Source organism: Melanotaenia boesemani, chromosome 9, assembly GCF_017639745.1.
Source record: "Melanotaenia boesemani isolate fMelBoe1 chromosome 9, fMelBoe1.pri, whole genome shotgun sequence".
NCBI classification, from domain to species: Eukaryota; Metazoa; Chordata; class Actinopteri; order Atheriniformes; family Melanotaeniidae; genus Melanotaenia; species Melanotaenia boesemani.
Genome location: NC_055690.1, coordinates 16307923 through 16320101, shown reverse-complemented (window position 1 = coordinate 16320101; position 12179 = coordinate 16307923). Strand labels below are relative to the sequence as shown.

Sequence of the window (12179 nt, the reverse complement as noted above, 5' to 3'; positions counted from 1 at the left end):
AATAGTATTAATAAAAAGTATTAATTCTCAAAGTAGTACTAATTGTTTAGTCATGCAGAGCTGAAATAGACTGCATGAAACCGAGGAGATGATACTCCAAACTGGGTGGAGAAGAGCTGAAAGACGCCACCGAGAATGGATCACTGCATTTGATCAGTCGACCCTGTCCTAACCAGACAACATTCTCTGAGCATCACAGCCAACTTTACCAGACCCTTCAGTCAGTTGCTATGTTAGATGTACATGTTAGCATTTTAAAGACCTACTTAGTCACCATATCCACAAGAATCAGTAAACAGTCATCATTGACTGTGTGATTTTCAGCTAAGAGAGTGACTTGCCAAAGGTCCTGTACAATCTGCCGTTGAAAGTCAACCATTTCTGCGGGGGTTCTACCCATCCCAAACCTCCATCTCCCTCCTGAGGCCACGAGCAGCAGAGCCAGGCAGAGCCAAGCAGGCTAGGCTGCATAGTCCTATCTGCACTTACAGCCTGTGACCTACTGAATAGGCAAGGATCTGTCCCAAATACATGCCTTAAAAGACTGCCCCAACTCATTTACATAATGAGCAGAAATGCATACAGAAATGTAAAAAGAAGAAAGCGAAATGAAAAAAAAAATGAAAACAAAACAAAACAAACCACAAAAAATATGCAAGGAAGATAATTCAAGATTGGAAATAATGAGAATGTAAATATGTCTGTGAATAATAAAGTGTAAAAAAAAGTGAGTGTTGCTAAATTGATAAATTTATAAAATGCAGATGGCAGAAAATAATACAGAAACAAAGACATCCATAAAATAAAGGAAATAAAACATATTTAAAATTTCAAAAATCACATAGTAAAAAAAAAATTAAAACATAAATGAATAAATAAATTAATTAAAATGAAAATTACATGGAAAAGTAAATGAACAGGTGTATTACTACAAAGTTCAATTATAACAGTTGAAAAATACAAAAGAAATATACATTTACGTCATATTATATAGGTTTATTAATGGAAAAACATTGTTTAAATATATTTTGTATAATTTATTGGCATTTCTATTTGTTTATACAGACATTTTTTATATATATTTGTGTATTTATTTTTTATTTTGTTAGTTTCAGTCCTCCATACTCCATACAGTTTTTACCCTCACAAGGCTATCTGCGGATCCTTGGAAGTTGGCCCAATCAGTTTTCATGTATTTTGTTTACTTGGAGAATGCTAATGACCATGTACATCTGCAGGTGGTGCTTCAGGAGCATGAGCTATTAAGCTCCTTTTCATGAGCTATTTGTGTTGTCGGAAGGGATTCAGACTCATTTCCAATGGTCACTGGACTCCACCAAGGCAGGCCTTTGTTACCAATTCTGTTCATAACTATTGTGAAGATCTACAGGGTTTCCACTTTAATCGGCTTACGGTTAAATCTTTGTTTTTTGCAGATCAGGTAATCCTGTTGGCTTTGTCAAACAGAGAATGGTTGGCAGATGAATGTGCAACAACTGATACCAGAATGAACACCTCTGAGGTCATGGTCTTTGTCACATCCCCAGGCCTGTGGCCTGTGGTTGTGATGATTTACATTCTGCTGCTCGGTTGCTTCTCTGCAATTGGCTGAAGATGCACCAGTACCCACCCTCCTTTTCTGCCTCCCTGATTGGTCTACTCCTCTGACTGGACGACTATAGTTGTCCTTTGCCAGCCAACCAGGAGGAATCGCCAGTACTCAGAGCAGCTGTGTACCATTAGGCCCACAGCTCACCAACTGGGATTGTGTGTAGAAGGTGCTGGTCTGAATAACCCTTGTGGTTTGTTGAAAGAGCATTAGAATTCCCTTAGCTTATGATACGATTGTGTTTATTGGTTTGATTGAGAATAAGTTTTTAAATAGCAATTTGGTTTGTATTGAAGGCTACCATTGGGTATTGCATTTTGGTTTTGTTTATACAGAAAGCTCCATTTTGGTTAAGAGTAAGTTTAAGATTTTGGATTAAAATTAGTAGTAAGAGGATTTTGTTTGTATAGTATATTCGTATAAGTAAAGAGAACTGTTTATCATTTTGTTTAATTGTTTTTGTTAATCGTTAACCTCAGTTGATGACACCTTTTGTTAATTGTGTTTCTTTTACTTTTACTGGACTAGATTTACCAACTATTGGACACCTTTTGTTGTATTTTTCCTTTGAACCTGGTTTTGTAATAAATTTATTGTATAAATCTTTCGTTTGGTCCTGCTCGTTTTGCTACTGATCCCAATCCCCTGGATTGTGAGGTGGGGTCGTAACAGTCTTCAGTCAGAAATGGCTGGATCACAAACTCAAGGTATAAAGCATTGCAGAGCAACATGTCAGATGATTTGCTGCCTTTCCTGCTGCTCATACTGGACTGATTTTGGAGAAAACCGCATTAGGTTTTAAAACCAAAGTAAAAGCAGAAGCCTCAAGACTGCAAAAACTTGGTGTTGCGCCATTATTTCTTGTAGTGAATGGGCGTTTTTGGTCATGTCCAAGCTTCTTTTTGTACTTCTTGCTGTTGGTCAGTGGTTGTTTCAGGGAATATCACCCTCTAGCAAGCAGTTGTTGTAATTGCATGACTTTGCCCAGGTGGTTTGGTCCACTTGAGTAAAGTGCAGTGTTAAGGCAAAGCCAACCAAATGAAGGTGTGAAGTTCTGGGGAATCCCCTGCCCAATTAAACCAAGTCCTTCAGGGTCTTGTTCATGTGTGAGGGTGGAAAGTGGTGGAGGATTGACAGGTGCATTAGTGCATCATCTGCAGAGATGTAGATGTTGTACCACTCTGTGGTGAAGAGAGAACTGAGCCAAGTCACTGATCAATTTATGAGACAACGGAAAAGTGAGGCTGCAAATGCAAAGGGCACAGATTAACTTCCTCCAAAAGGTGACTGGACTGACCCTTTGGGATAAGGTGAGGAATTCAGTCATCTAGGAGGGGCTCAGAGAAGGCTGAGAATCTCTGCTCCTCTGGATCAAATGGAACCATCTAAGGTGGTTTGGGTACGTTTTGCATAACATACATACATAACATGTAACTACATTGTACCCAAGAGCTAGCATTCCAGCTGCCTTTGGATAGTAATGTAAGCGATACACTTTCATGGATGCTGTACTCTCTAACATGCCCATCCTGTGTTGAAGCTCTGAAGCACTCAACATGAAAATAATTTATTAATACACACATGCTCACACTGCAGAACTTAAGAAACATTTCATGCTTCTGTAGCTGCCATATTATACTGTATTCAGCCTGACCACACATCTAATCAAACTCCCTTCCATGCACATCCAACACATGCACTGCACGTTCATACAGTGATGCTGAGTTAAAAGACCAAGATTGTCTCCTCTATGTTTGGAATTAAAAACACTGCTGTAGAATGTGTGAGTTGCAAAGAAACACAAAAGCAGATTTGCTTCAAAACATTTTTAAAGATTAAATGCCATCCGACTTACTGCCTCTGGATGTATCTTTATTTTGGCTTAAACAGATTATGTGCAACTCTGACATTACAAAAATGGTAATAATTTCTGATGATATCTCTCAGGACCCTGACTAAAATGGCTAAAATCATTATTATTTTTTTAAATTATTATTTATCCACCTGCCCAACATATAGGTGCATAAATTAATTACAGTCACATTTAAGAAAAAGCATCTAATTCTTCATGGTACAATAATTTATGAATATGAAATGAAATGAGAAAAAACAAACAAAAGCAAAACATCAGTCAGTAACAGAACTACAACAGATTTATTCAAACCAGCTGGTTTATATACATTCTTAAATATAATACATAAAATATGTGTGTAAATACATGCAAACAAGCATAGATAAGACTAGTTTCTATATGGCTGACGATTTATTAGCCGCTGCAGCTGTAAAAGCCAACGTAGCAATCCAGGCTTTTCATTTGCAGCCTTCCTCAAGGACAAACATCTATTTGTTCCCTGCTTCAGCGTTTGAGTGCACAGGATGAGGCAGCTGTTAGGAGAGCTGTAAGATTATTTTTTTCCCCTCTCATAGTAACAAAGCAATGGCTTATTTTGTTTTCCCTACATTTTCATTTAGATGAGCATTCCTTAGAAAATCTAACAGTCCCATACTGAACCTGGATTTGCTTGCATTTTCAGCACCTGTGATTCACTGTCATGTGACCAGAGGCCAGAGATGTCCATAGAAACAGTATAATCTCTCAGCCGACACACCCTCTAGAATTCCTAATGAAGAGTGAAAAGGAACCTGCTACTGGGTGTCTCTATGGCAGTGACTAAACTATGTGTGAAATGCTAGGCACATACCACATCCACTTCCCTATTATTCTGCCTGACTTGTGATATGCCATAGTTTTTTATATGAAAGCTAAATAGCCTGCTTCAAAGGCTAAAAAATGCATCTATTAATATATTATTAATATATTAAAATGGAACTATTTAATATGTTTCTGTAATCATAAGTGTTTTTGGTTTATTCAGTAAAGTTTTGTGAAAAAGAAAAACATACAAGTACATGTATGTTTTACCTGTACATATTCTAGGGATATAAAACATTTACAAATACTCCATGAAATAATCCCACATAAAAAAACAATTTCTCACTTGCTTTGTAGTATTTTAAACCAATCAATCAATCAATCAATCAATCAATCAATCAATCAATCAATCAATCAATCAATCAATCAAAACATTTTTGTATATTCTGCTCTTAAAAGGGAGTATAGATGCACTGTTGCAATAAGCACTAAGATTTTTTTGTGTTTATTAAGAAAAATGTGCTGAAAAATGTTCAGATTTTTGTGTATTTTTAAATTTATGGTATAATTTCAACCCTTTTATGAGTTAATATTGCCCATTGACTTTCATGACCTTTGAGCTCATGCTGTACAGATCATAGAAATATGAAGCACTTGAGGATACTCCAAGAGACGACACCGCTATGAACAAAAATAACAGTGTAGGCACAGGCAGACCATTTCTATTGCAGTTTTTAAAGGGTCAACTGGCGGTATTGTGAATTTCACCCACAGAATTTTAAATAGTGGGAAAAAGCTTGGCTATGCATTCTGAGTTCTGAGTCAGACCTAGTTATTGTGCCTGTTTCATCCCCTTGTTTTAAAGTGATGAGTGTGGATTACAAAGCATTGGATGGCCTGATGAGAAAGCAAAAGATCCTCAAAAAATGTGATCTAATTCTCTGCATGCTTGAGTGCAGCATTTGGTTCTGTTGTGCATGTTAAGCATGTAACGCATTTCAACATGGCTTTCTCCCTTTTTTATACCCAATCCTTCTATTATACTGCTGCCTCCACTGAATGTGGCTTAAAGACAGCATATGCCCCTCTTAGCATCCCCATAGTTGGCAAACTGACCATTACAAGCAGCCCCAGGGCGGCCAATGTGACCTCCAGAGCTGAGAGAGCTCCAGACAAAAGCAACAACCTTAGGCAAAGTAGAAGCCTGAACAGCACTGCAAAAGAGTCAGAACACATGAGCACACAGAGATAATTGTGTGGGAGTAAAATGTTGAGGAAAATATGTGCTAATGCTTTACTATAAAATCTAATATGACTGGGTAATTGTGACTTCTTTGTTTAGGAAGGAAATCTCTGCGAGATGCAGACAGTGACCGTGGTCACGCTGAGCAGTAATACACGTTGCCTGAGAGAATCAAATCAAATAAGATACGCTCTAATAATTGCTCTGGCTAAGCAGCTATTTTTATTTAAAAAAAACAGTTACATTTGCAAGTCTGTTGTTCTAAACCTTGTATAAGTCAGTGAACCAAGGGGAACATGGTAATTGACTAATACACTTAGTCATTTGGTTAAAATAATTCTGCAGTAAACACAACATAAAGATGTGCAGCAGTGGTCACAAAGGTCAGCCTAGTTATCCGTAAGGCCCTTACATGCAAACTAAGAACAAGTGAGGAATAAGAGTTTCCCTCAGTTTTGATGAGTCAGGGAAGATCGTCTGTGCTGCTCATGATCTGATGCTCTGGTTGTAAGCTCTTTCCCCTCCCTCTCCCCTTTGTGAGCTGCAGTCTCTGATGATGTCCGTACTGCTATTTATACACTTAGGCAGACTCAGCACATTTACCAGCACCACATAAATAATCAGTGAGGATGAGAGATAGTGTGCAAGGGGGATGAGTTTGCTTTAACACAGCAACTTTTGGTTTACTCAAAGCAATGAACCATGTTTAAAACAATGTAGTTCTGGGTGCAGCCATTTGTTTCTAACCAAGTTCCCTACCCTGACAAAAAAAGATAAAAAATACGGACAAATATAAAAAATACCCACATTCTGATAATGTGGGTAATGTAGTCAAGTAGTAGGATGCACCTGTATCTGGTATACTAATTATGCAAACATAATACTTTTTCTTTGTAAATGTAGCCACATAGAAGGGGAATAGTTCTAAAGCTAACATTTGCACTGGCATGGGGGTCTGTAATTGTACTTGAAATGTACAACATCTGTGATTAAATTAATTAAATGATAAATAATTAAATGATTTTTGCAGGTTTCAATCGACATCCAATAGGACATTAGGAAAAGTAATACAATGCCAAACCCCATTTGTCATTGCCTTGCAACAGTTTAAAGGTCCCATATTTTGCAAAATTCATTTTCTAAAGGTTTTCTAACAGTCATGTGTGTCTTCATTAATGAGGCCCAAGAAACAGAAAATTCTGTCTCTTCTCTCACTTGCTCCACTCTTTTACCGAATGTGTTTTTTGGAATGGCTGAAACTAAGGACCAAGGCTGAATTTGAGGTAATACACTTTGAAAACAATGTTGTTGGACCTCTGACACCCATATGACATTGCTGAAAAAAATGTATAATATGGCACCTTTAAGAGCTAAAGTGGTCAGTCTACAGTCTGGACATGTCACCCATTAGGACTATGATAAGGATGCCCCAAACTGATGAGCAAATTCTGAAAATCTGTATTAATCCTTTTATACCACATCCCCTGCTTCTGGCTTCACCAGAGCAGACATTTACAGTTGACTGGCAAAAGTAGGATATACAGTATTTATGGCTAAATCCCAAGAACAGAAAATGTTTGCACTTTGTTACCTTATGGTTTTGCTCTTAACAATTAATTTATGCATGCATGCACACATTCACACCAGTGGTTGCAGAGCTCTGCTGCAAAGGGCTTACCTATCACCTGTAACCACCTAAAGTTCAATGTCTTTCCACGCTTTGACAAACGAAGGGGCTCAGAATTGAGCCTTGGACTTTTAGACAGGTAGACTACCACTCCACCACTGTTTACTGCTTGCTATGAGACCATGAAATTTTGTCATAGTTTACACAAGGCCATGGAGATAATAACTCATTACCTAAAGCATTAAATGTGTGATCAGGTGGGGGCTAGTGGGGCAGGTTACTTAACAATATTACAACCCATGCTTTTGAATCTAGATTTTATTGTGTGAATAATCTGTGCTAACAAGTTTACACAGAGTCAAATATGCGTGTGCACATGACAACAGCAGAGAAGCAATTAGTGCATGCTCTCCTGTTCATCTGCTGCAATCTGAACAGAGTTTTTCTCTCTTTTTTTAATTAATTATTTTTTTTTGCTTGTTTGTTCGAATAGAGCCTGATGATGGTGCACGGATATGCAAAAAACAATAACTTGCATTGCTGGAAATGGAAATAAAACAGTTTTTTTCTAATTCTTCTGTCATATAGGATGTATTTGGTGTAATTGCAAACAAACAAACTAGATTAATTTACAATGTTGTTTTTTTTCAAAGCATATGCTTATGTAGAGGCTGATCATGTCTGTGTTCATCCAATTTAAAAGCAGCAGACTGTCTCCTAATGGGCAGCTTGGAGAATCTATTCTGGCTGCTCATGTGACTAAACTGTTCCTTAGCAGGAGAAGTCAAGGCACAAAAGCACCAACATATTACACTGAATGCAATGATACAGCACTCCATTCATACTGCCTGTGTTCCTTGCTTTAAATTAATTTGATACACTGAGATTTAGCATTCATCCCAAGCATATGGGAAAATATAGTTATTAACTTACAGCGATGTGATATGCATGTTTGAGTGAGGTTTATTCCAAAATAGTTCTTTCATTGATCGAACAGTTTATGTATCCTGTTACAAGTATTTGCAGAAATTTGCATTTGCAGTCTTTATTTGATTTATAAAGCTGCACATATACCTGTCTCTGCTGTATAAATGTAATCCCTCAACACACCCACATGCTGAATTTCCATCCTGAAAGAGCGTAGTCATCATTACATGTAGCTGTGGATATGTATAGTACCAAACCAATAATTTACTCCACACTGTGAAAAAAAGAACAGAAAAAATGAAAAAGTCATTTAAAAAGTTGAGTAAACATCAAAAAGTCAGACAACCAGCTGCAATGCTTGATTGAGTAAACACAACTACAGGGTTCTGGTGTTGTGTGAGAGTAAATTCAGAGCATATCTCAAGGTACAATCCTAAAGCAAATAAAGTTAGGAGAGATATTTAGGTCTTCTTGGGCCTCACAGCCTCAGCTTGGAATGATCCATAATCTTTCTATGTTGCCTCTTGGCTAGTACCTAGCATTGGGATAGACCCTGCATTGGAATAAGCAGGTATAGAAAATGGATGGATGGAAAACTTTAAAAAGTAAAGCAACAAGTTGTAAAACATTTTTTTTTTTTTTTTGTAAACTAAACCTAAATTATGAACGTATCACAAAAATAAAAATATTAATTTGGAAAAACTTAACACCGCTGACTCAAATTTACTCACCAGTTAAGTGGAAACAGCTTGTTAACACAAGGTAAATCAACTTTTCAGGGATAATTTCAACTTAACAACAGATGATTTCTTTCAGCTCAAAAGCATGGGTAGACCTGAGTATATATTTTGAATTACCATTTTATTTCTAGTTCATACAACACCAGAACGTCTAAGTTGAGCTTCTTAAAGCTCAAAGCTTTGCAGCTGTTTGCCTGTGAATTTTTCACAAAATATCCACTTAAGTTCACTCAACTTTTTTTTTATAATGTATGTACCTGTAAAGCATCATCACTGTGATACACAACAAACATTCATTATTAAATGTTAGAAAGATAGTATATAAATAAAGTTCATCTTAAAACAAACTTCCAAAGCTTAACCACTCAGGATTAAATTAGAAGATCATTAACACAAAGAAATTAGTTGGATGGTCAAACACAAATAAAAGAATCATTCCATTATGGTGACTCACAAAAAGTAATTTAATTAGTTAACGGAATGTATGAGCTCCAGAAATAACAATGGTAATAACAGGCAAATAGGCAACACAAACAAGATTTTATTATCCACTCTCACTTTAGATTTAATCACATCACTCACATCCAGCTCTAGTAAAAGAAAAGTGTGCCATTATGTTCTTTGACTGCATGCTTTTTCTAATTTAAAACCCAACATGTCACATGCTCAGTTTTTAAGCTATCACAAGCTCAACATGACCACAGCAGGTTTTATATGGTCTGGTAAAGTCTGCTGTCATACCAGATTATTTATTTACTTCATCAGGAAAGCTGCTCTCTTTGACTACATGCAGCACATCCTTTAAATTAGCGACTGCAGTTAAAACACGTATAACACGATGGTTACACATATTTCAATCAGCCGAAAGAGGAAATACTCATACATCCTACTTGGTTACTGTGCAGTGACATTAGAAAGTGAAGATTGTACAATATTTGAAACAATAACACAAATTCGACATAACTGGATCTTTAGATGTTTAGATGTTCATTTAAATTTAGAGAAAGAATACTGGATATCAAATTCCTATATTTTCAGATTTAAATTTTACATTTTTTTAGATTGGTTTGAAGGAGTTTTATGTTAAACTGGATTGTAAAATCGCTGCAAATCTAATATGCATAAACAGAAGCCCAGCCTGGATGGAGTATGGTTATTTCTCAGCTTTTTCTTTGCAACAACATCTAAACACGGCTGTTTTGGGGACTCATTGTCCTTTCACCTGACTTTCTGCAATCAAGCTTGATTGAAGCCACAGAGGACACACGCAGGAAACATGAACAGGCATCACCTGCACTTGCTCCTGCATAGAAAAGCAACCCACATGCTCCTTAGTCTTTTGCTATATTATATATATATATATATATATATATATATATATATATATATACAGTATATATATATATATATATAATTACAAAAAATACTTTACTATAAAACATGATACACACATACATTCATTTTACTGATCAAACTTACTATTTAATGTTAAATGTACTAATTTAGTAAAAAATAGAGTCATCACAAGTTGAAATGTCTGATGAGACATTACCTATGGTGCTGTCAGAGCTAAAAATTGAAGGTCAAAACATTTACTTTTATGTCTGCTGCAGCAAAAAAGATAAAGGCATCAAACTCAAATCTGTCATTTATTGGCCCACAGCCTATTATAACCTAACAAATGATGCAAAAGATGCAGTGCTCAGATTTGTCATAATATCCAAATAAGGTTTAGTTTAGCAAATTATCATCAAATGAGCAGAATATAGCAGATCCCTTCACATTAACGAAGAGAAAGCGTTTCCCAGCAACAACGCTAAATTTTAAATTTCCTTTTCATTTTCATCTATTTGCACCAAGAACACATTATGCTTCTTTCCTATAAAAGCTAAACACATTTTAATTGTAGCTTGTATAATGTGTAAGATTCAAATTGTAATTACAGCAACTTTTCAGTTTGCTAATTCAGTTAAAACTCATTTAAAATGAGTTCCCACTTCTCCAGTGATCAGGGTGTTTCCTGGTTTTTACCACATGAGCGGCTTTAATGATAGGGCCTCAGGAATGAGACAGTACACAACACAAATGGATTAATGGATTTTATGTACTTAATTTCCAATTATAAACATTACACATTCAAACATTTAAAACTGTCATTGTATTGTACCTTCAATGTATGTACCTTTAATTGTTTGTATCTACTATAAGCTGAAGAATCTAAAGTCTATGATAAAGGAATGTAAGATGAGATGAGATACAATGAAACTTTAATGAGCTCCATGAAGAACTCGACTGCTGCAGCAGCAAATATTGATAAGATATAATAAAGACATCCAGAGATATGTTGTGCTCAGCATTGAGCATCATTTCCAGTATAGAAAATGCAGGGGTTTCAAATGCTTAATGTACAAATACAGCAAAAACAAATATTTTTTCAATATTTAGCAGTATCTTAATGTGCAATGTCAACAGAGTCCCCGATTGTTTTGAACAGAGTTTTCATAACTCCCTCAGACGGCCATGGTCAGCTGGACTCGGACCGTCTTGCTTACTCATGTTGACAGAAGTGTGTTTTCACAAAACAGCAGAAAAGCCCGGTTATGATCCACAGTCATAGTTTCATTTGAAGTCGGGCACTAAATGTACAGAGAGCGCCACTGTTTGTTTAGCCCCTGAGATGTGCTTGAAGTGCTGGCGTTGTGTGTTGAACTATTTGCTTCAATATCTGCAGGGTCCAAAAATGCCACAACGGTGAGGTGAAAACAATGAAACACAGCCTGACTAAACACTGCATCAACTGTTTAAATATTTTTGTTATTACAGGGTCAATGGAGCTGCAGTAGCTCATAAAAGCACTCTGTCAGCTATCACTGCAAACCCAGCGATGCTTCGTGAGAAACAGCAGTTAGCCCCAAAAAATCGTTGCTTCCCATCCATTTGTGTCAGAGTATTGACATCCTTGCTGATATTGAAAGGGATTATGTGATTTAGGTCTGCATGTTTTGCATGCCTGAAGAAGTGTTCCACTTGGATGGAACCTGATCTTACTGTGCCAGTCAGCTCCGTCTGACTACTGACTTCTTCCTCTGTAGATAATCCCATGAAAAAGACAACTCTTTAATGCCTAACATCCCAAACACAGCTCTCTCAATTCTGCGAATGAGAATTAGCCACCATGGACGCTCAATCTATTTTGTGCCTCACCACAGACCTTTTCCACATGTCCCTAAAGATGTGCCATGAACATGAATCAGACTCATTGCGATTGAGAATAAAAGGCGTCACTGATAAGGAATGTGGATTTGTGACGGGCATACAATGATGCTGTTCTGAGATAATTCATCTTAGATACAGTGTTGATGGGTTATAAAATCTAATTT

General features: G+C 36.6%; 1 protein-coding gene across 5 annotated transcripts in view; it reads right to left on the bottom strand.

Annotated features, from left to right (window-relative positions):
* Window positions 1-12179, bottom strand: part of lrfn1 (leucine rich repeat and fibronectin type III domain containing 1) — a 144956-nt gene that overhangs the window by 72424 nt on the left and 60353 nt on the right. The window contains exon 1 of one of the 5 annotated variants that reach the window (XM_041995846.1): window positions 8207-8259. The exons of the other annotated variants lie outside the window; for them this stretch is intronic. The gene's annotated coding sequence lies outside the window, so the exon portion shown is untranslated. Of the gene's footprint in view, window positions 1-8206; window positions 8260-12179 lie in introns of those variants that run through there. 5 annotated transcript variants of the gene reach the window in all.